The sequence below is a fragment of the Triticum aestivum genome, chromosome 3D (genome assembly GCF_018294505.1).
Source record: "Triticum aestivum cultivar Chinese Spring chromosome 3D, IWGSC CS RefSeq v2.1, whole genome shotgun sequence".
NCBI lineage: Eukaryota > Viridiplantae > Streptophyta > Magnoliopsida > Poales > Poaceae > Triticum > Triticum aestivum.
The window spans coordinates 317159466-317180863 of record NC_057802.1 but is presented as its reverse complement, the minus strand read 5'-3'; positions in this window follow the sequence as shown (position 1 = coordinate 317180863).

Sequence of the window (21398 nt, the reverse complement as noted above, 5' to 3'; positions counted from 1 at the left end):
GCTCGCTTCTTGCGCATGTTCAACGGTTCAAAGGATGAGTGGGTCGCTGGGCTAGATGTCGAGTACACCACAGTCCTGGAAAGCGAGAAGATTCTAAAGGAGGTAGAGAAGAAGAAGCCCGCCATGATCTAGGTTTGCGTACATAACGTGTGCTTGGTCTACCACATATTCCATGCCGATGTTGAGTGCCAGGATTTTAAGAACTTCCTCAAGGACGAAAGAGTGAAATTCGTTACTGTAGACTTTAGGAATGACAGGGATGTCCTGGGTCAGATAGGCCTCATTGTAGGCCAGCCCTTCGATCTCCAGAAGGCAAGCCTGGTGTCCTCCTCTCAGCCTTCAATGCTGACCCTGGCAGCAGCATGATTGATCCTTCGTACGCTAAACTGAAGAAACCTCACCACGAGTTTCATCATGCATGGGAGTCGAAGACAATAGATGAAGATCACATCCTGTACGCAGCAATGGATGCCTACCTTTGTTTAAATATCTACAAGGGTTGGATGAAGAAGCAAAGCCCAGTGTCCGGTTCAAGCAAAGAAGCGGCGGCGAAGAGGAAGAGGAAGAGGGAAGAGGACGAAGTCGAGGACGTGGACTCGGACTCCGAGTAAGGTGGCAGTGCCATCGCTCATGCTGGTTCTACTACAGTATCAAGCGGACTAGTTGCTTAGTTTTATTTTAGGGGTGTGTTGTGCTGAGCCCCCAGCAGAACTATGTTTATATTCTTTCTCGTTATTTGAACTCTTTAGTACGTACAGTAGTACTAGTACTATGTCTTACTACTGTTCTTCTTGCAGTTGGTACTACTGCTCGTATCTTCGTGTTCCTACTGTACTTGATACGTTCGTGCTGGTAGTATAATTTGGGTCAGTCGGTTTGTGAAAGAAGTTCGACTGAGCAAAGGAAGAAGACGGAGAGAAGCTACCCCAGTATCTATATTAGGGTGGCAGGGTGCCCATGATCTATCTTATGAGTGTTGGGTGTGGAATGCAATTCGCCGGAAAAAATGGATCGTGGCCGGGGTTAAACGGATGGCGGGGGTGGGGGGAGCATGGCGGTGGCAGGCGGTTCAGGGGAGGGCGGGGCGGCGGCAGCAGGCAGTTAGGCGTGTGGCGGGCTGAGAAGATGAACAGTGCATCAATTTCGGAGGTTGAAGAAGCCCTTCTAGCCATCCATGTTGAATCCAACGGCTCACAAGAGTTGACTGACCCAAATTGCTCCTTCAGATTGTAGGATCCACGTGGCATTCAAGGTCTCGAAGGTAGATTCCGCGTTCGCACCCGGTTTGCGGTCTCGGCGCGGGCGCGACCGGCTTCTGCCGTGACAGCCACCATGCGCGCCTCCTCCGCGCGGGCGGAGACGACAATGACATGCTAGTTCCTCCTCGCCAGCGTGCTGGAGCACGCGCTCGTCCTCCTCTTCGTACGCTGCATGCATAGACGCAGCTCCACCAGCTACTCGCGTGCTTGGCAGCGCGACGGCATCGCGAGGAGGGACTGCAGATGACGTGAGCGGGCAAGCTTTCGGCTTCATGGTACAGGGATGGCGGAGACACGGCGGTGATGGGCGAGAAATGGTTGGCCAGAGCAGGCGGGCGCCGGCATGCGTAATGGCAGCAGCGACATATTGATGAGTGCGCGTATGGGAGCTTAGTTTAGTTTCATATAGGGTTGGTCAAACTTAAAAGAAAACCGTACTAGTACACGGAAACATTAGACTGAGGCAACGCTTATATTAGTTACCATAGCCACGATACGGAATCCTATGCAAGCGCGTGAACCGCGGCCGCGCGGTCGATCGAACGGTGCGTCACCGTGTCGCGCTCAAAGGACGTGTGTGAAAACAATCCCCGAATATTACTCAACTTTTTTTCCTAGAAAAGTTCCTGATGCTACAATATTTCCATATATTTCAATTTAGCTCCAGTTTGTGTTTATTTGGATTTGGACGTTTTAGGTGCGCCCTAGTTTTTTAATACTGATTTTGTGTGTGTGACTGAGAGAGAACGTGTGTATTTGTCCATGTGTGTGTTGTGGCGGAAGGGCAATGTGGAGACGGTGTGCGTGTGATAGAAACATAGAGAGGTGTGAATGTGCAAATGATCATGCATGAGTGAGACATAGACAGATGCCAATACGTTGTGCATACATGAGAGAACGGTCTTCTATTTGTACTTGTGTGTGTGTGTGTGTGTGTGTGAGAGAGAGAGAGGAGCATCCATAACACAACAACCATCTCTCTCGATTCGTCCGTCCCTCGCACGATCGCATGTAACACATGCATCAACGCACACATTTTGACACCCTCACATGGCCCCTGCCCACCTCAAGGCCCGCACATCGCTCTCTATCTCGCACGCACAATCTCTTTGTGAAAATCCTATTTAGCATGTAGCTTTCCGTCACATACACAGACATTTCTCTCCATAGGTTTGATTTCTCTCAATACCTCACACACACACACAAACACACACACACACACACACACACACACACACACACACCACGCACACACTTCCCCTCCCCCGAGCACACAATTCATCCCCATCCAAGGCTATATGGCAACCACTCTCGCTTGTGCTTCTCTGCACCCCAGCATGCACAACACCTCAATCTTCAAAGAGGGCATCGAGGAGATCGAAGATGGCGACCACACTGCACTAGAGAATGCGGGGCTATTTTGGAAGCAGGATGATGTGACGACGGTTGACTGACTCCTCCCCCTCTCTCCCGCACAAAAATACCAATCCCTCTCTCTCCCACACAAAATTATCCATCCCTCAACCCACGAGATCCTTCCCCTCTCGTCCATGTTTTTCCAGCTCTCTCATTAAACCTGTTGTCTCTTCTCCTTCCACGTCTATAGAATCCGGATGCACACACATCTCACGTATATTACATGTCTCCATCTATCTCACAGACTTAACTTCTTCCTCTCTCTTTCTCTCTCTCTATCTCTCTCTCTCGTTAGGTTTCTCTCCTACTCTCTTGTCCACATACACACAATCTTTACCGCCCTATCTGCTCCATCTTCGCAAGCTCTCTCTACACGTTTCATTCACACATTGGGATGTGTTCAAAATGTTGCTTTTATAATGGATGATGTAGAGTTATGGTTGGTTTTGTTGCATCCTACAAAGTAATAGCTATGAAATGTATTTAGATTCTCATTTGATTGGGATTATGTGAGTTTGAGCATATTGTGAAGTACTATAGACCTCGTATACATCTTGGAATTCAAGAATGATTGTAACTATTTAATTGTATAGACCATTACATTCGAAGTCAGTAGCCTAATATATTTATTTCACAATTACAACAAATGATTAATTCACTACAAACTAAGAAAACAAATGTGTACTCCCTCCGTTTTTATTTAAGTCCGCGTATTAGCATTGGTCAAAGTCAAGTTTTGTAAACTCTCAGAAAGTTTATAACAAAAAAAATTAACATATACAATAACAAATAAATACCATTAGATTCATTATTGAGTGTACTTTCACATCATACATATTTGTTATGGTAAATGTTTATATTTTTCTTTAAACTTGGTCAAACTTTAGGAAGTTTGACTTTGGTCAAACCTAATATGCATTTAATAAAATCGGAGGGAGTACTAGTAGTTACTAGTACTACTCGCTAGTTGCTTAGCCCAATCACCCAACACGCCACACGGGGAGTTCAGTGTCACAAAATTTTGAGGTCGGCCGGAAAATCTCCCGCGACCCTGATTCGAGCAGTGCGAAGTTACCATCATAACCTTCGGAACAGGTCTACGGATTATAATTGGTAGGGGCCTGTTTTTGTAACTTCAGGTTCACCCTACCCAGCCAAGCCCACCCCGGCACCCAGAGTAGTACACCTGAATACTCCCCATTTTCTATCCCCACACCAAAATAGACTTCTCCACGGCACCGCAGCCTTCGTGCTCCTCCCCTTCTCCATCGGCGCACTCGCCCACCGCAGCGCATCTGCCTCATCGACGACCTCGTACGCCGCACTGGAGCCAGTCCACCGTCGTCGTCGTACATGGAGCCTCTTCCCCAGCACCGTCTTTCACGGTCTCGGATCTGCTTCCCGGAAGCCAACGCCAAGCGCAGAAGCACCACCGTCGTGGACAACTAACTGACTCCCGTTGCCGACCATGATGCACAGAGGCCGCCGCGACCATCATACTCCTCGATTGGTAATGTGTGTATTGAATCTCTTAGTAGTACATGTGCAGTTCCAATTTTGTTCATACCTACCCTTCAAATTTCCTGGTTGCTATTGTTCCCAGAAAAGTAATTGGTTATAGCATCCATTGTACAACATAATATCAGCTTGTAATTGTGTGTCGCTCCTGTATCACTACAAAAAAAATACACTTCCGTGATGATACGTGTTTGTCATAGTAGGTCACATTTTCTGTCATGCATGTACATCCATGAAAAATTTATGACAGAATCAAGATAGTCATACATGTGCTGTCGTAGAAGTGTTCCATGACATTACCAAAATTATCATCACGGAAGTGTCCACTTCCATGATGATAAATCGCGCGTCACAGAAGTGCTTTCGTCAAGGGTGACCGACACGTGGCATCCACCGTAACGGAACGCCGTTAAGCTATCGGGTCCGGTTTTGGATCCGATAACCCGTTAACAGCCCCGACCAATGGGGATTTTCCACGTGTAAAATCATCATTGGCTGGAGGAAACACGTGTCGGCTCACCGTTGGGACAGATATCATCCACTCATTGGACCCAAAGTGCCTATGATACATCGACATGTGGCACGGCCCAACAGAGGCCCATTCCTATGAAAAGGCCGACCCGTTTGACTTGGTCAAAAGGTGGCGGGCCGGCCCATGGCAAGTCTGTTAACGGCATGTTCGCATATAGCCCATTTACAGCCCGCTAACCCAGGGCCCGTTTACGGCCTATCCGAATTAGGCCCAGTAGCGTCATCCGGGCCGTCCAATATAATTCCAGCCCGTTTTAACTTCCGGCCCATGTATGGCCCATGACGTCTTTTGGCCCATATGAGGCCCTTAGTAACCCTCAGCCCATTAACGGCCCGTGGTAAAACTGGCCCGTAATGAACAGTGTATCACTTTATACCCATTAATGGCCCATTATTCCGTTGGGCCGTTTCCAGCCCATGTTATCTTTCGGCCTTCTCAGGGCCCATTTATTCTTGGGCTCATTTCCATCATTCGTTTACTTACGGCCCGTTACTGTCATTTTCTGCTTGTGGGCCAAATTCAGCCCGTGGTTACAGTCGGCCCGTTTGTGGCCCATTAATACGTTGGGCCGTTTTCCTAGCGTTATCAAATATGACCGATTAACGACGGCCCGTTATGGTCGGCCCATGAACGGACGATTTCAACTCTAGCCCATTTACGGCCATAATGTGGTCTGTTATTGGACCATGTTTAGCCAACCGATCATATGGCCCGTAGAAGGCCCAGTGATGATACGACCCGTAGAAGGCCCATTGAGTCTATGGCCCGTATAAGGCCCATTGTTTCTACGCCTCGTAGAAGGCCCATTGTTTCTACGGCCCTTAGAAGGCCCATTGTTTCTACGGCCCGTAGGAGGCCCGTGTTAACTATAGTAAATATGTAGCCCATGGTTAATGTGGCCTAGTTTTAAAAAATAGGTTATTGTGGCCACTAGCAAACCGCGGAAAAAGAACTGCACTCACTAGAAGAAAACAAATAAACAAGACAATAAGGAAATAAATAAGCAAGCAACTTACGCTAGGCTATCACGGCTATTACACATATTACATCCACTGGGCATCAAAGTTCGCCACCAGTGCAAATATAGGGAACACCCTACACTATACAAAAATGGCTTGCTGTTTTCTTCAGCCGGTGGCTGCACGTTAAGAACAAATTTTGTATCGCACCAAAACAAATTACAACTATAAAACAAAAGGAAGTTTGGCATAAAAGTTAACAGTCTAGCAGATAAATGCACCACCAAAAGTTCAGAAGCTCAGTTCATTTGACCTGACTGTTACGTTTTCATGTTGTATTGTCCGATGGAGCACCATAACCTTCGCCTTCAGTTCTCCTAGGCTCCTGAACAACATAGCAAATGTCTGATAGTCTGGTTTCAAAACCATGCATATCTTGACAACATCGAACAATGTCTCTCCTTGTTTCACAAAGGGTCTCTGTTAGGGAATGGACTTGTGTCTGGAGCGCAGATACAACATTGTTTTGAGCTTGCATATCTGGATCATGAGGCAGTTTGGACGAGATTGCCTTAACAACCAACCCAGTATTACGCAGGAACGTTCTTTTGGCACTGTTAGTGGACATGTACTGACGCACTACAGCAAGAGCTGACATTGCGGTTATAGTTGCCACGCCACCTTCAGAAGGTGGCGGTTCCACCATTTTTTCCATAGCTCGCTGAAAAGTTGAGGTTTTACATTAGTAGTACCAGAACAGAAGATATTAAGGAGGCAGCAAAACCAAACAAAATAGCTTTGGTCTATATACATAACTTATTTTGGTGAACCCATGTAAAATATTAGTTGTATTTTATTGCAAAGTACATAATAAAACCAGGTTCCAAACATATGACCATGTACCATCGCTAATGTATTGTCTATTTCTTCACATTGTATTGAGGGCTAAGGATAAAGAGACAAAGTTTATAATACGGTAAGCATAGTATGACATCATTCATATCACAAAACAATTGAGAACAGACAAACAGGCAATTGTAACGTTGTGTGGGCAAGTCCAGCACGGAACTAGATTACAGGTCAAGATCAAAGGAACATCACTCCTCTCTTTTAAACCTTGTAAGGTGCAATGATACGCTAAGACAATTGTGTATAAAATTGAAAAGAGTAATAGACATTGGCTGCAAACCATGCAGTTCAACGCACGAGTCAGAGTAAGTAGTAGTTAAAAGGCATGAGGATTAAGGACTTACAACAGCGGCTTTGACTGGTGTAGTCATGCCCTTCTTCTTGCTGGTGTGACAGTCCTTGAAGATTTCCACATCATTTGGTTCAGGTACTTTTTGGTCCTTGCGGGCTTTCCTCTGCATTTGGAACAAGTCAATATAGATCTGATAATATGGTACAGCAAAAAGAGTGAAACAGCAGCTAATTATAAGAGCCTCGCAGTGTGCAATATAGCTACGAGATCCTGTCGTCTATTGGAATTTCACTTTCGTACGGTTGGCCATGTTCTTTGAACAATTCACCTACAAGAAGATAGATTTGTGTGGCACATGCGTAAATAGGACTTTAACATGTGATCTGATCACATATATATAATGTACCTGATACTTCGGATCAGACCAGTGTTTAACGAGGCCCCTCCAGTCTTCATCCGATATATTTTCCACTGGAGATGTTTGGGAAAGTTCATTGTTAGCCTTGCCTTCAAAGTGAGTTTTCCTCATGTTATACTGATATTGTCGCAGAGCAGACTTGAAAACATGGGTGCAAGCTTGTCTGGTTGCATCATCTTGGCTATCCAACTTGAACCTCATCTGTTGAAAATTATGGGAGTCTCATTATCAGCAACCTAGAAAGTATGGGACAGAGCAAGACGATATTACTAGTTTCCATACATAACCATACTTACAGATAAATGGTCGAGGAAGGTGTTGAACTGGGTTTCGTCTTTGTCATTCCTGTAGTGAATCCATGTTGGGAGGATACGTACATGACACCTAACGGCAACCGCTGCCTCTGATACTAACTTGGCTGACTCTGTAGCATCACGTGGCCTTTTTAAACCTGCCTCAAAACGGATCTCCATTCTTCCTCCTCTAGATTTAGTTAACCTATCGAGCATTATCCCTGATGTTTGTTTCCTCTTGCGCCTAGGTGCTAGTCCAACAACGAACATAGGAAGTGTTAGTGTACATCAAACTGTGAGACTACGTATAAAGAAGCATGCAACTGTAACTTGACTCCAGCAACTACCTTCTTGCTGTTGAAGCTCACAAGGTTCATCTGATCTTGCCAACTCGTCTTGTGTCAAGAGTGCTTGGGAAGTAGTGTCAGGTTCCAAGGGAGCTTGGGAACGTGCTGCTAGCTCAGTTGACGCACGAGTAACTCCTACAGCTGGTAGTAGTGTGGAAGGTGTTGCAAGAACTAGGGCTGTCTCTGCTTGTTTGGTAGCAGCTATTTCTGCAGCTCGTGTAGCATGGGATACCCTATTTGTAGAATTTTCCGCTTGACTTTGACCTTCTATTGCACCATCAGTACCAGCAGAATCTGCAGGATTCTTCCGATTCCCATTCCCTGCCATTCTGTGTTTCTTCCTCTTTCTCTGTGCCATGTTAAGTCAAGCCGACAAGAAAAATGAATAACAATTTAGTTCTTCAGAACAATTTGATGCGTGATACAGACGAACTGAACTTTGATGTTAGACAACCACATGATAGGAGGATGTAATATGTACGAAAAACAGCACGGAAGAGATAACCAGAACTATGATGTGTAAACTAAGCAGAAGACATTTCACTAAATTAGAAGCAATGCAATGGAAGGTAGACACCATATGAAAGATGCTACAAATATCGCTCTGCCAAGTTAACAGTGTCTCATCATAAATGGCGTTTAAACAAATGTGAAGCAGTACAAGAAATAAATCATATGCAAGATGCAAACAACATCACACTACCAAGTTAGAGGTCTCTCGTCATTAGTGCCATTTCATATTCACAGCTTATGATGTGTAAACTAAGGAGAAGGCATTTCAACAAATTAGAAGCAATGAAAGCTAAACACCATATGAAAGATGCAACGAATATCACTCTACCAAGTTAAAACTGTCTCGTCATAAGTGCCATTTCAACAAATTAGTAGTACAAGCTAGAAAAGAATGCGAGATGTAACCTATATCACACTCCGAAGTCAAACATGTCTTATGATAAGTGATTGTTGCAGGTTACACAACAGTAGTAATTTGATGTAAGAACATGGTGTGATAGACAGATATTGTATGTTCTAGAAACAGGATCATGTGTCTTATTCAAGTATAATGTGTAAAGTAAGTAGATGGAATTCAACAAAATTAGAAGCAATACAAGCTAGACATCACACATAACATGCAACCACATATAACAGTGCCAAGTTAGAGGGAGCACCGGTGATGGTGCACTAGGGCAGACGTGCTCATCATAAACACAGCTACGTTGACTGTCTATGCATGTGTTGTCTTGGAAATCATTTTGGGGGGATGGAGGAGTAGAAACTGTAGAGGCCCTCTGTTTGGAAGGAGCACCTTTATCCGCTACCTTGCTAACTTCCTTCCGCTTTATTGATTTTGAATTGTCAAGTAAACCGACAAGAAAAAGCAATAAAATTCTCTCTTCAGAACTCATTCATGCATGATACTGACAATCACTACTTTGATGTAAGGCAAACACATGATACCAGGATGGAATATGTACGAAAAATAGGACGGCATGGCATGTTCACAACTGTTTGTGTAAACTAAGCAGAAACCATTCCAACAAATAAGAAGCAATGCAAGCTAGACACCACATGAAAGATGCAACCAATATGACTCTGCCAAGGTAAAAGCGTGCCATCATAAATGGAATTTCAACAAATTAGAAGCAGCGCATGCTATAAATCATATGAAAGATGCAACTAATATCGCACTGCAAACTAAAGGTGTCTCACCATATTGATTGATGCGGGATACAAAAAAACAATAGTTTTATGTAAGGACATGCCTAATAGACAGATGTACTATGTACTAAATACAGGAAGGCATGTCACATTAACAGGTATAATGTATAAGCTAAGGAGAATAGCACATGCAGTTTAACCAGATTGGAAGAATTACAATCTAGACACCATATGCAACATGCAACCACGTATCATGCTGCCAAGTTAGAGCAAGCACCTGCGGTGCTAGTGTAGGGGAAATGCGGTAATCAACTATAGAGCTACGTTCACTATCTTCATCTAGCCTTGCTGTTTCTTGAGAATCATGTCGGGAGGCTGACGCTGCATTCTTTAAATGAGGAGTAGTCCACTTGCCTGACTGCCTCATCATAAGTGATTGATGAGGGATACACAAGAACATTAGTTTGATGTAAGAACATGGTTAATACACAGATGTACTAGTACGTACCAAAAATAGAAAGGCATGTCATATTCAAATGTATAATGTGTAAGCTAAGCAGATGCAATTTAACCAAATTGCAAGCAATACAAGCTAGACATCCGGTTGGAGTGGTGAGCATGATCATCTAGGACCTGAGAGCCTGGTGGGAGGCGGGCTGCTTCGCCACCATCGCGGCTTTTTAGTTGGCTTCCAGGTGATGCCTATCTTTGCTGGCTTGTCACTGGCTCGGCCAGTGCCTAGACTAGCTATTTGTCTTCTAGTGCTCACGGGATGGTGGTTCATGTAAAAAATATCTTTCCTTATCTTAATAAAGACCGACTTCGGCCTTTCGTATACAAGCTAGACACCATATGGAACATGCAACCACATATGACACCGCGAAGTTAAAGCAAGCACCTGGGATGGTGGTTCATTGCGAGTGAGGTCATCAACTCCAGAGCTACGTTTACCGTCTCCATCTGCTGACACTGCACCCTTTATAGCGTTGTAACGTGCCGTGCTTACCCGAGTAGAAAGCTGGAGCAACTTCTCTCTTTTCTTTTCTCCTTCTCTCGAGGCAGACTCTGAAATACCCTTGCATAAAAACACAATAGTGAGAGTATGGGTGAAGTGTGTGCAGAACTAGTGCACTGTAAAAGTAGCAGATAGCAGGTGGCTGGAAAATAAATGACACGAGACATATGATAGCTCTACAACATTCCATGGCAAACAAAATTAGATTCTACTCCGTATGATTTTGTAATATATGAGCACATGAAATGCAGGTACTCCTCCAGCACACCACCACATGTGGTCATATCAAGATAACAGTCGACTGAAAATAAATAGGTCTGTCGATTTTTTTAATGAACCGTCCGATCTATAAGGAATGGGCAGACGGCCTTTGTCTACCTCCCGCCAGTCACTCTTGACGATCTTTCTCGAACCGCCAGCGACCACCGGCCCAGACCCCTGCCTCCGCCGCCCCGCCCTCCCCTCGACCTCACACCACCGCCGTGCTTGGCAGCGCCCCCAGGCCATCCCTTTAATCCCGGCCGACCTCCAGATCGGACGCCAGTAGCTCTAGGCCTCACACACCCCTAAGATAAACACCGAGGCGCTGCTTCCCCGGCGTAATAGGCGGACTAGCGCCTGTTACGCCGGGGAATGCTTCCGTTAATTGGGAATCAACTGACCAGGAATTGAAATACAGGGGGGCGACGAACCTCTAGCAAAGGTGAAATAGTATATCAGGAGAAACCTTGTGCATCGCGAGTTACTAGGAACATCTAGTATCAAGAAGAAGTGGTCAACTAGTGTCTTCTGTGGGATGAATACCATGCAAGCAGACACGTAAGATTTGCAAAAATAAGGGAAGAGGAGTACCCTTATCGGTTGCCAGTGTGGTCTCCTCCATATGTCGCGGCGATCTTCTTTTTTCTCCCGGGGGAACCGATGTTTTGGAAAACCGTGGATCCTTGGTGATAACCCACAAGTATAGGGGATCACAACAGTTTTCGAGGGTGGAGTATTCAACCCAAATTTATTGATTCGACACAAGGGGAGCCAAAGAATATTCTCAAGTATTAGCACCTGGGTTGTCAATTCAACCACACCTGGATAACTTAATATCTGCAGCAAAGTATTTAGTAGCAAAGTAGTATGGAAGTAACGATAACGGCGATAAAAGTAGCAGCAGTAGTTTTATAGTAATTGTAACAGTGGCAACGGTAAAGTAACTAAGCAAAGAGCAATATGTGAAAAGCTCGTAGGCATTGGATCGGTGATAGATAATTATGCCGGATGCGATTATTCATGCAACAATTATAACATAGGGTGACACAGAACTAGCTCCAATTCATCAATGTAATGTAGGCATGTATTCCGAATATAGTCATACGTGCTTATGGAAAAGAACTTGCATGACATCTTTTGTCCTACCCTCCCGTGGCAGCGGGGTCCTAGTGGAAACTAAGGGGTATTAAGGCCTCCTTTTAATAGAGTACCAGACCAAAGCATTAACACATAGTGAATACATGAACTCCTCAAACTACGATCATCACCGGGAGTGGTCCCGATTATTGTCACTTCGGGGTTGCCGGATCATAACACATAGTAGGTAACTAATGACTTGCAAGATAGGATCAAGAACTCACATATATTCATGAAAACATAATAGGTTCAGATCTGAAATCATGGCACTCGGGCCCTAGTGACAAGCATTAAGCATAGCAAAGTCATAGCAACATCATTCTCATAAAATAATGGATACTAGGGATCAAACCCTAACAAAACTAACTCAATTACATGATAAATATCATCCAACCCATCACCGTCCAGCAAGCCTACGATGGAATTACTCACGCACAGCGGAGAGCATCATGAAATTGGTGATGGAGGAAGGTTGATGATGACGACGGCGACGGATTCCCCTCTCCGGAGCCCCGAACGGACTCTAGATCAGCCCTCCCGAGAGAGATTAGAGCTTGGTGGCGGCTCCGTATTGTAAAACGCGATTAATCCTTCTCTCTGATTTTTTCTCCCCGGACATGAATATATAGAGTTGGAGTTGAGGTCGGTGGAGCACCAGGGGGCCCACAAGGCAGGGGGCGTGCCCAGGGGGGCAGGCGCGCCTCCCACCCTCGTGGACAGGGTGTGGGCCCCCTGGCCTTGATTCTTTCACCAGTATTTTTTATTATTTCCAAAAATAATCTCCGTGAAGTTTCAGGTCATTCCGAGAACTTTTGTTTCTGCACAAAAATAACACCATGGCAATTCTGCTGAAAACAGCGTCAATCCGGGTTAGTTCCATTCAAATCATGCAAGTTAGAGTCCAAAACAAGGGCAAAAGTGTTTGGAAAAGTAGATACGACGGAGATGTATCAACTCCCCCAAGCTTAAACCTTTGCTTGTCCTCAAGCAATTCAGTTGATAAACAGAAAGTGATAAAGAAAAACTTTTACAAACTCTGTTTGCTCTTGTTGTTGTAAATATGTAAAGCCAGCATTCAAGTTTGAGCAAAGATTATGACTAACCATATTAACAATAACAATTAGGTCTCATGTTTACTCATATCAATGGCATAATCAACTAGCGAGCAATAATAATAAATCTCGGATGACAACACTTTCTCAAAACAAGCATAATATGATATAACAAGATGGTATCTCGCTAGCCCTTTCTGAGACCGCAAAACATAAATGCAGAGCACCTTTAAAGATCAAGGACTGACTAAACATTGTAATTCATGGTAAAAGAGATCCAGTCATAGTCATACTCAATATAAATTAATAGTAATGGATGCAAATGACAGCAATGCTCTCCAACTGGTGCTTTTTAAGAAGAGGGTGATGACTCAACATAAAAGTAAATGGATAGGCCCTTCGTAGAGGGAAGCAGGGATTTGTAGAGGTGCTAGAGCTCGGTTTTAAAGCAGAGGTAAAGAATATTCTGAGTGGTATACTTTCATTGTCAACATAACAACCAAGAGATCTCGATATCTTCCATGCTACACACATTATAGGAGGTTCCCAAGTAGAATGGTAAAGTTTATACTCCCCCTCCACCAACAAGCATCAATCCATGGCCTGCTCGAAACAATGAGTGCTTCCAACTAGCAACAGCCCTGGGGGAGTTTTGTTTGCAATTATTTTGATTTGATTTGCTTAGAGCATGGGACTGGGCATCCCGTTGACCAGCCATTTTCTCGTGAATGAGGAGCGGAGTCCACCTCTCTTGAGAATAACCCGCCTAACATGGAAGATACATATAGCCCTAGTTGATACATGAGCTATTCGAGCATACAAAACAGAATTTCATATGAAGGTTTAGAGTTTGGCACATACAAATTTACTTGGAACGGTAGGTAGATACCGCATATAGGAAGGTATAGTGGACTCATATGGAATAACTTTGGGGTTTATGGAATTGGATGCAGAAGCAGTATTCCTGCTTAGTACAAGTGAAGGCTAGAAAAAGACTGGGAAGCGACCAACTAGAGAGCGACAACAGTCATGAACATGCATTAAAATTAATAAACATTGAGTGCAAGCATGAGTAGGATATAATAAACCATGAACATAAATATCGTGAAGGCTATGTTGATTTGTTTCAACTACATGTGTGAACATGTGCCAACTCAAGCCACTCGAATCATTCAAAGGAGGATACCACCCTATCATACCACATCACAACCATTTTAATAGCATGTTGGCACGCAAGGTAAACCATTATAAACTCCTAGCTAATTAAGCATGGCATAAGGAACTATAATCTCTCATTGTCATTGCAAACATGTTTATTCATAATAGGCTGAATCAGGAACAATGAACTAATCATATTTATAAAAACAAGAGAGGTCGAGTTCATACCAGCTTCTCTCATCTCAACCAGTCCATCATATATCGTCATAATTGCCTTTCACTTGCACGACCGGACAATGATAATAATAATAGTAGTGCACGTGCATTGGACTAAGCTGGAATCTACAAGCATTCAATAAATAGGAGAAGAAAAGGCAACATGGGCTCTTGGTTAAATCAACAATAATGCATATAAGAGCCACTTCAACATTTTCATAATGGTCTTCTCCTATCGACCCCCAAAGAAAAGAAAGGAAATAAAACTATTTACACGGGAAAGCTCCCAACAAGCAAAAGAAGAACAAGAAATCTTTTTGGGTTTTCTTTTAATTAATACTACTACAAGCAAGAAAGTAAACTAGCTAAAAGCTACAACTAATTTTTTGTTTTTTCTGAAGGTTTTTCAAACACACAAGAAGAAAGCATAAAAAGGAAAATAAACTAGCATGGATAGTACAATGCAAAAGTATGAGCACCGACAACTAAAATGAGTGTGTGAACATGAATGTAATGTTGGTGAGAAATATGTACTCCCCCAAGCTTAGGCTTTTGGCCTAAGTTGGTCTATTGCCATGGCTGGCCTGTCGGATATCCGAAGTTGTAACTGGGGTCGTACTGAGATGCAGCGGCTATTGCATCGTGGGCTGCAGCTTGGAGGCGAGCTGCCCTCGTCCTCCTCTTGTACTCATTTGCCTCCTCCCTGGTTATGACATATCTCCCCTTTTCCTGAAAGTCAAAGAGAGTAGGAGTAGGGAGAACAATATTGACAGTGTGCCGCTGGTCAAAGATTAGTCGGTACTGGAGACGAGGTTCGTTCCTCTCAACAAACTGATGACGAACCATGGCATTAAAATCTAGATAAGCAGGTGGCAATTCCATATCATAATCACGAATAGGTATCTTAAGATAATTAGCTAAACGGGTTGCATAAATTCCACCAAAGAAATCGCCATTAATACTATTATTATGCAACCTACGCGCCACAATGGCTCCCAAATTATAATATTTATCTCCTAATACAGCACTCCTGAGAACACTGAGATCAGGAACACACATGTGGCATGCCTCATCCTTGCCATTTATGCATCGGCCTATAAAGAGAGCAAAATAATGTATAGCAGGAAAATGAATGCTCCCTATGGTAGCTTGTGTTATTTCTCAAGATTCCCCCACTGTGATGCTAGCAAGAAAATCTCTAAACTCAGATTTGCGGGGTTCACTAGCACTACCCCACTGCGGGAGTTTACAAGCAGTAGTAAAATCCTCTAGGTCCATGGTATAAGATTTATCATAAAGATCAAACAGGACCGTGTGAGAGTTGCGTGATGATGAAAATCTAAATCTTCTCACAAAGGAATCAGTAAGGTAATAGTGTTGGAGGCACTTATCCGACACGAAGCCCTCCAAATCAGCGTTACGCACATATGCTTCAAATTCTTCCTTAATTCCTGCTCGGACCATGAAGTTTTCTGACGGCCATTCACAAGGCCGCACTTGAGCTTCTCTTGGTGGTTCATGGTCCGGCTCACGTATTGCGGGTCTGGGTCCTTGCTTTCTTGAAGAACCACCTTGGTACATTTTCCTAAACATATTTCTTCCTCTGAAATTTTTCTGAAATTTTTAGTAACTTCAAATAAAAGTGAACCAAGCTTAACAATATCATGCACTAGAACTACTTGGGACCATATAAATTTGACATGCAAGCTCAAGAACAGGGTCACCTAAGCAGCAAAAATTTGCAATAAATAAAGCACCAGAACAAAAACTAATTGCACCATTGGAGGAGTCACATACCAAAGAACAATCCCCAAAGCAGTTTTCTGAGTGGAGCTTTGAACAAGGAGATCGAAAATTGCAACAAGATGAGCTAGAACTCGTGCTTGAGCTGGTTGGTGATTTTTTTTGGGAGGAAGAAGAAGTGTGTGGGTGCAGGAATAAGTGGAGGGGAGCCACCATGGGCCCACGAGGCAGGGGGGCGCGCCCTGGAGCCTCGTGGCCAGGTGCCAGCTCCCCCTGATGTGTTCTCAGTGCCAGATATTCTCAAATATTCCAGAAAAAATCTTATTTCAATTTCGGGGCATTTGTACAACTTTTATTTTTGGGATATTTTTTATTGCATGGATAATTAAGAAAACGGACAAAAAATACTATTTCTACTTTATTTAATCTAAATAACAGAAAGTAAAAGGAGGGTACAGAAGGTTGTGCTTTCTAACTTCATCCATCTCATGCTCATCAAAAGGAATCCAGTAACAAGGTTGATCAGGTCTTGTTAACAAACTCATTCCGAATCGCATGAAACCGGAGAAATTTCCAATAATAGTAAGTTACCTCAATGGGGATATGCACGTCCCCAATGATAAGAATATCATATTTCTTCTTCACGGTAGGAAGAGGAAATTCAAAACCTCCAATAATGATCGATGGAATTTTTCCAATAGAATTGATACTGTGGACTTGAGGTTGTTTCCTCGGAAAGTGTACCGTATGCTCATTGCCATTACAATGAAAAGTGACATTGCCTTTGTTGCAATCAATAACAGCCCCTGCAGTATTTGAAAAAGGGTATACCAAGAATAATCGACATACTATCGTCCTCGGGAATATCAAGAATAACAAAGTCCGTTAAAATAGTGACGTTTGCAACCACAACAGGCACATCCTCACAAATATCGACAGGTATAGCAGTTGATTTATCGGCCATTTGCAAAGATATTTCAGTAGGTGTCAACTTATTCAAATCAAGTCTACGATATAAAGAGAGAGGCATAACACTAACACTGGCTCCAAGATCACATAAAGCAGTTTTAACATAGTTTATTTTAATGGAGCATGGTATAGTGGGTACTCCTGGATCTCCTAATTTCTTAGGTATTCCACCCTTAAAAGTATAATTAGCAAGCATGGTGGAAATTTCAGCTTCCGGTATCTTTCTTTTATTTGTAACAATATCCTTCATGTATTTAGCATAAGGGTTTATTTTAAGCATGTCAGTGAAACGCATACGCAAAAAGATAGGTCTAATCATTTCAGCAAAGCGCTCAAAATCATCATCATCCTTTTTCTTTGATGGTTTAGGAGGAAAAGGCATGGGTTTCTGAACCCATGGTTCCCTTTCTTTACCGTGCTTCCTAGCAACAAAGTCTCTCTTATCATAACGTTGATTATTTGATTGTGGGTTATCAAGATTAATAGCAGGTTCAATCTCTGCATCATTATCATTGCTAGGTTGACCATCAACCTGAACATCATCACTAGGTTCACGTTCATCACAAGATTGTGTTTCGGCATCAGAAATAGAAATATCATTGGGATTCTCAGGTGTGTCAACAACAGGTTCACTAGAAGCATGCAAAGTCCTATCATTTTTCTTTTCCTTCCTCTTAGAAGAACTAGGTGCATCAACATTAGTTCTCTGAGAATCTTGCTCAATTCTCTTAGGGTGGCCCTCAGGATATAAAGGTTCCTGAGTCATTTTACCCCCTCTAGTCATAACTCTAACAGCATTATCATTCTTCTTATTATTTAATTCATTGAGCAAGTCATTCTGAGCTTTAAGTACTTGTTCAACTTGAGTGGTAACCATAGAAGCATGTTTACTAATGAGTTTAAGTTCACCTTTAACTCTAGACATATAATCACTCAAGTGTTCAATCATATAAGCATTACGTTTTAGTTGTCTACTAAAATAAGCATTGAAATCTTCTTGCTTAACCATAAAATTATCAAACTCATCCAAGCATTGGCTAGCAAACTTAGTAGGCGGGATTTCAGCTTTATCATATCTATAGAGAGAATTTACCTTTACTACCTGTGTCGGGTTATCAAGACCATGTGTTTCTTCAACAGGTGGTAAATTAAGACCATGTATTTCTTCAACATGAGGTAAATTCTTAACATCTTCAGCTTTAATACCCTTTTCTTTCATAGATTTCTTTGCCTCTTGCATATCTTCAGGACTGAGAAATAGAATACCCCTTTTCTTCGAAGTTGTCTTAGGAGTTGGTTCAGGGAGTGTCCAATTGTTTTCATTTGTAAAAATATTATTCAATAGGATTTCAGCTTCATCAGTTGTTCTTTCCCTGAAAACACAACCAGCACAACTATGTAGGTGGTCTCTAGACGCATCGGTTAGTCCATTATAAAAGATATCAAGTATTTCATTTTTCTTAATAGGATGATCAGGCAAAGCATTAAGTAATTGGAGAAGCCTCCCCCAAGCTTGTGGGAGACTCTCTTCTTCAATTTGCACAAAATTATATATTTCCTTAAAGCAGCTTGTTTCTTATGAGCAGGGAAATATTTAGCAGAGAAGTAATAAATCATATCCTGGGGACTTCGGACACAACCAGGATCAAGAGAATTAAACCATGTCTTAGCATCACCCTTTAATGAGAACGGAAATAACTTAAGGATATAGTAGTAGCGAGTTTTCTCATCATTAGTGAACAGGGTGGCTATATCATTTAATTTAGTAAGATGTGCCACAACAGTTTCAGATTCATAGCCATAGAAAGGATCAGATTCAACAAAAGTAATTATCTTAGGATCAACAGAGAAATCATAATCCTTATCAGTAACAAAGATAGGTGAAGCAGCATAAGCAGGGTCATATTTCATTCTAGCATTCAGAGACTTTTCTTTCAACTTAGCTAATAATTTCTTAAGATCAGATCTATCGTTGCAAGCAAGAAAATCTCTAGCAGTTTCTTCATCCATAACTAACCCCCAGGCACAACATGCAATTCATATTTAGGAGGAGAATCTTCATCATCACTTTCATCAATATTATCAGTTTCAATAATTTCATTCTCTCTAGCCCTAGCAAGTTGTTCATCGAGAAATTCACCTAGTGGCACAGTATTATCAAGCATAGAAGTAGTTTCATCATAAGTATCATGCATAGCAGAAGTGGCATCATCAATAACATGCGACATATCAGAATTAATAGCAGAAGCAGGTTTAGGTGTCGCAAGCTTACTCAAAACAGAAGGTGAATCAAGCGCAGAACTAGATGGCAGTTCCTTACCTCCCCTCGTAGTTGAGGGATAAATTTTGGTTTTCTCGTCTTTCAAGTTCCTCATAGTGACCAGCTGATATAAATCCCAAGTCACTCAAAGAATAGAGCTATGCTCCCCGGCAACGGCGCCAGAAAATAGTCTTGATAACCCACAAGTATAGGGGATTGCAACAGTTTTTGAGGGTGGAGTATTCAACCCAAATTTATTGATTCGACACAAGGGGAGCCAAAGAATATTCTCAAATATTAGCAACTGAGTTGTCAATTCAACCACACCTGGATAACTTAATATCTGCAGCAAAGTATTTAGTAGCAAAGTAGTATGGAAGTAACGGTAACGGCGATAAAAGTAGCAGTAGTAGTTTTGTAGTAATTGTAACAGTGGCAACGGTAAAGTAACTAAGAAAAGAGCAATATGTGAAAAGCTCGTAGGCATTGGATCGGTGATGGATAATTATGCCGGATGCGATTATTCATGCAACAGTTATAACATAGGGTGACACAGAACTAGCTCCAATTCATCAATGTAATGTAGGCATGTATTTCGAATATAGTCATACGTGCTTGTGGAAAAGAACTTGCATGACATCTTTTGTCCTACCCTCCCGTGGCAGCGGGGTCCTAGTGGAAACTAAGGGATATTAAGGCCTCCTTTTAATAGAATACCGGACCAAAGCATTAACACATAGTGAATACATGAACTCCTCAAACTACGGTCATCACCGGGAGTGGTCCCGATTATTGTCACTTCGGGGTTGCCGGATCATAACACATAGTAGGTGACTATAGACTTGCAAGATAGGATCAAGAAATCACATATATTCATGAAAACATAATAGGTTCAGATCTGAAATCATGGCACTCGGGCCCTAGTGGCAAGCATTAAGCATAGCAAAGTCATAGCAACATCAATCTCAGAACATAATGGATACTAGGGATCAAACCCGAACAAAACTAACTCGATTACATGATAAATCTCATCCAACCCATCACTGTCCAGCAAGCCTACGATGGAATTACTCACGCACGGCGGTGAGCATCATGAAATTGGAGATGGAGGAAGGTTGATGATGACGACGGCGATGGATTCCCCTCTCCGGAGCCCCAAACGGACTCCAGATCAGCCCTCCCGAGAGAGATTAGGGCTTGGCGGCGGCTCCGTATCGTAAAACGTGATGAATCCTTCTCTCCGATTTTTTCTCCCCGAACGTGAATATATAGAGTTGGAGTTGAGGTCGGTAGAGCACCAGGGGGCCCACAAGGTAGGGGGGCGCGCCCAGGGGGACAGGCGCGCCTCCCACCCTTGTGGACAGGGTGTGGGCCCCCTGGCCTTGATTCTTTCGCCGGTATTTTTTATTATTTCCAAAAATAATCTCCGTGAAGTTTCAGGTCATTCCAAGAACTTTTGTTTCTGCACAAAAATAACACCATGGCAATTCTACTGAAAACAACGTCAGTCCAGGTTAGTTCCATTCAAATCATGCAAGTTAGAGTCCAAAACAAGGGCAAAAGTGTTTGGAAAAGTAGAATTGGACAAACCCATGGCCAAATTGTTGACTGTGTTGCCGTGGCCGTATATCGGCGGAGGGGAAGCAGATCCGAGGCGGCGAAGGATGGCATAGCAGGAACAACTCCGGTGCAGTGGAGGGTGGCGAAGTTGGAGCAGCAGCGGTGAGGCGCAGGACGGCGTGGTTGAACTGGCTCGGGTACGGACGGCTCAGCCTCGGCTTCAACTACTAGCCGTGGAGGGCGTGGCAGTTGAGGTTGCGGTGGACGACGACGTCGGGGTATCGGCTCCGGCGTGATGGAGGAGGGCGGCGGTTGATGGGTGGGATGGGGTGGCAGACGGAGGACGCCTGGGTTTCGCGGCTGGTGGAGAGGTAGTTTTTGCGCCCACGGAGTACGAATGGGGAATCGGACGAGTGGGCGAGGGG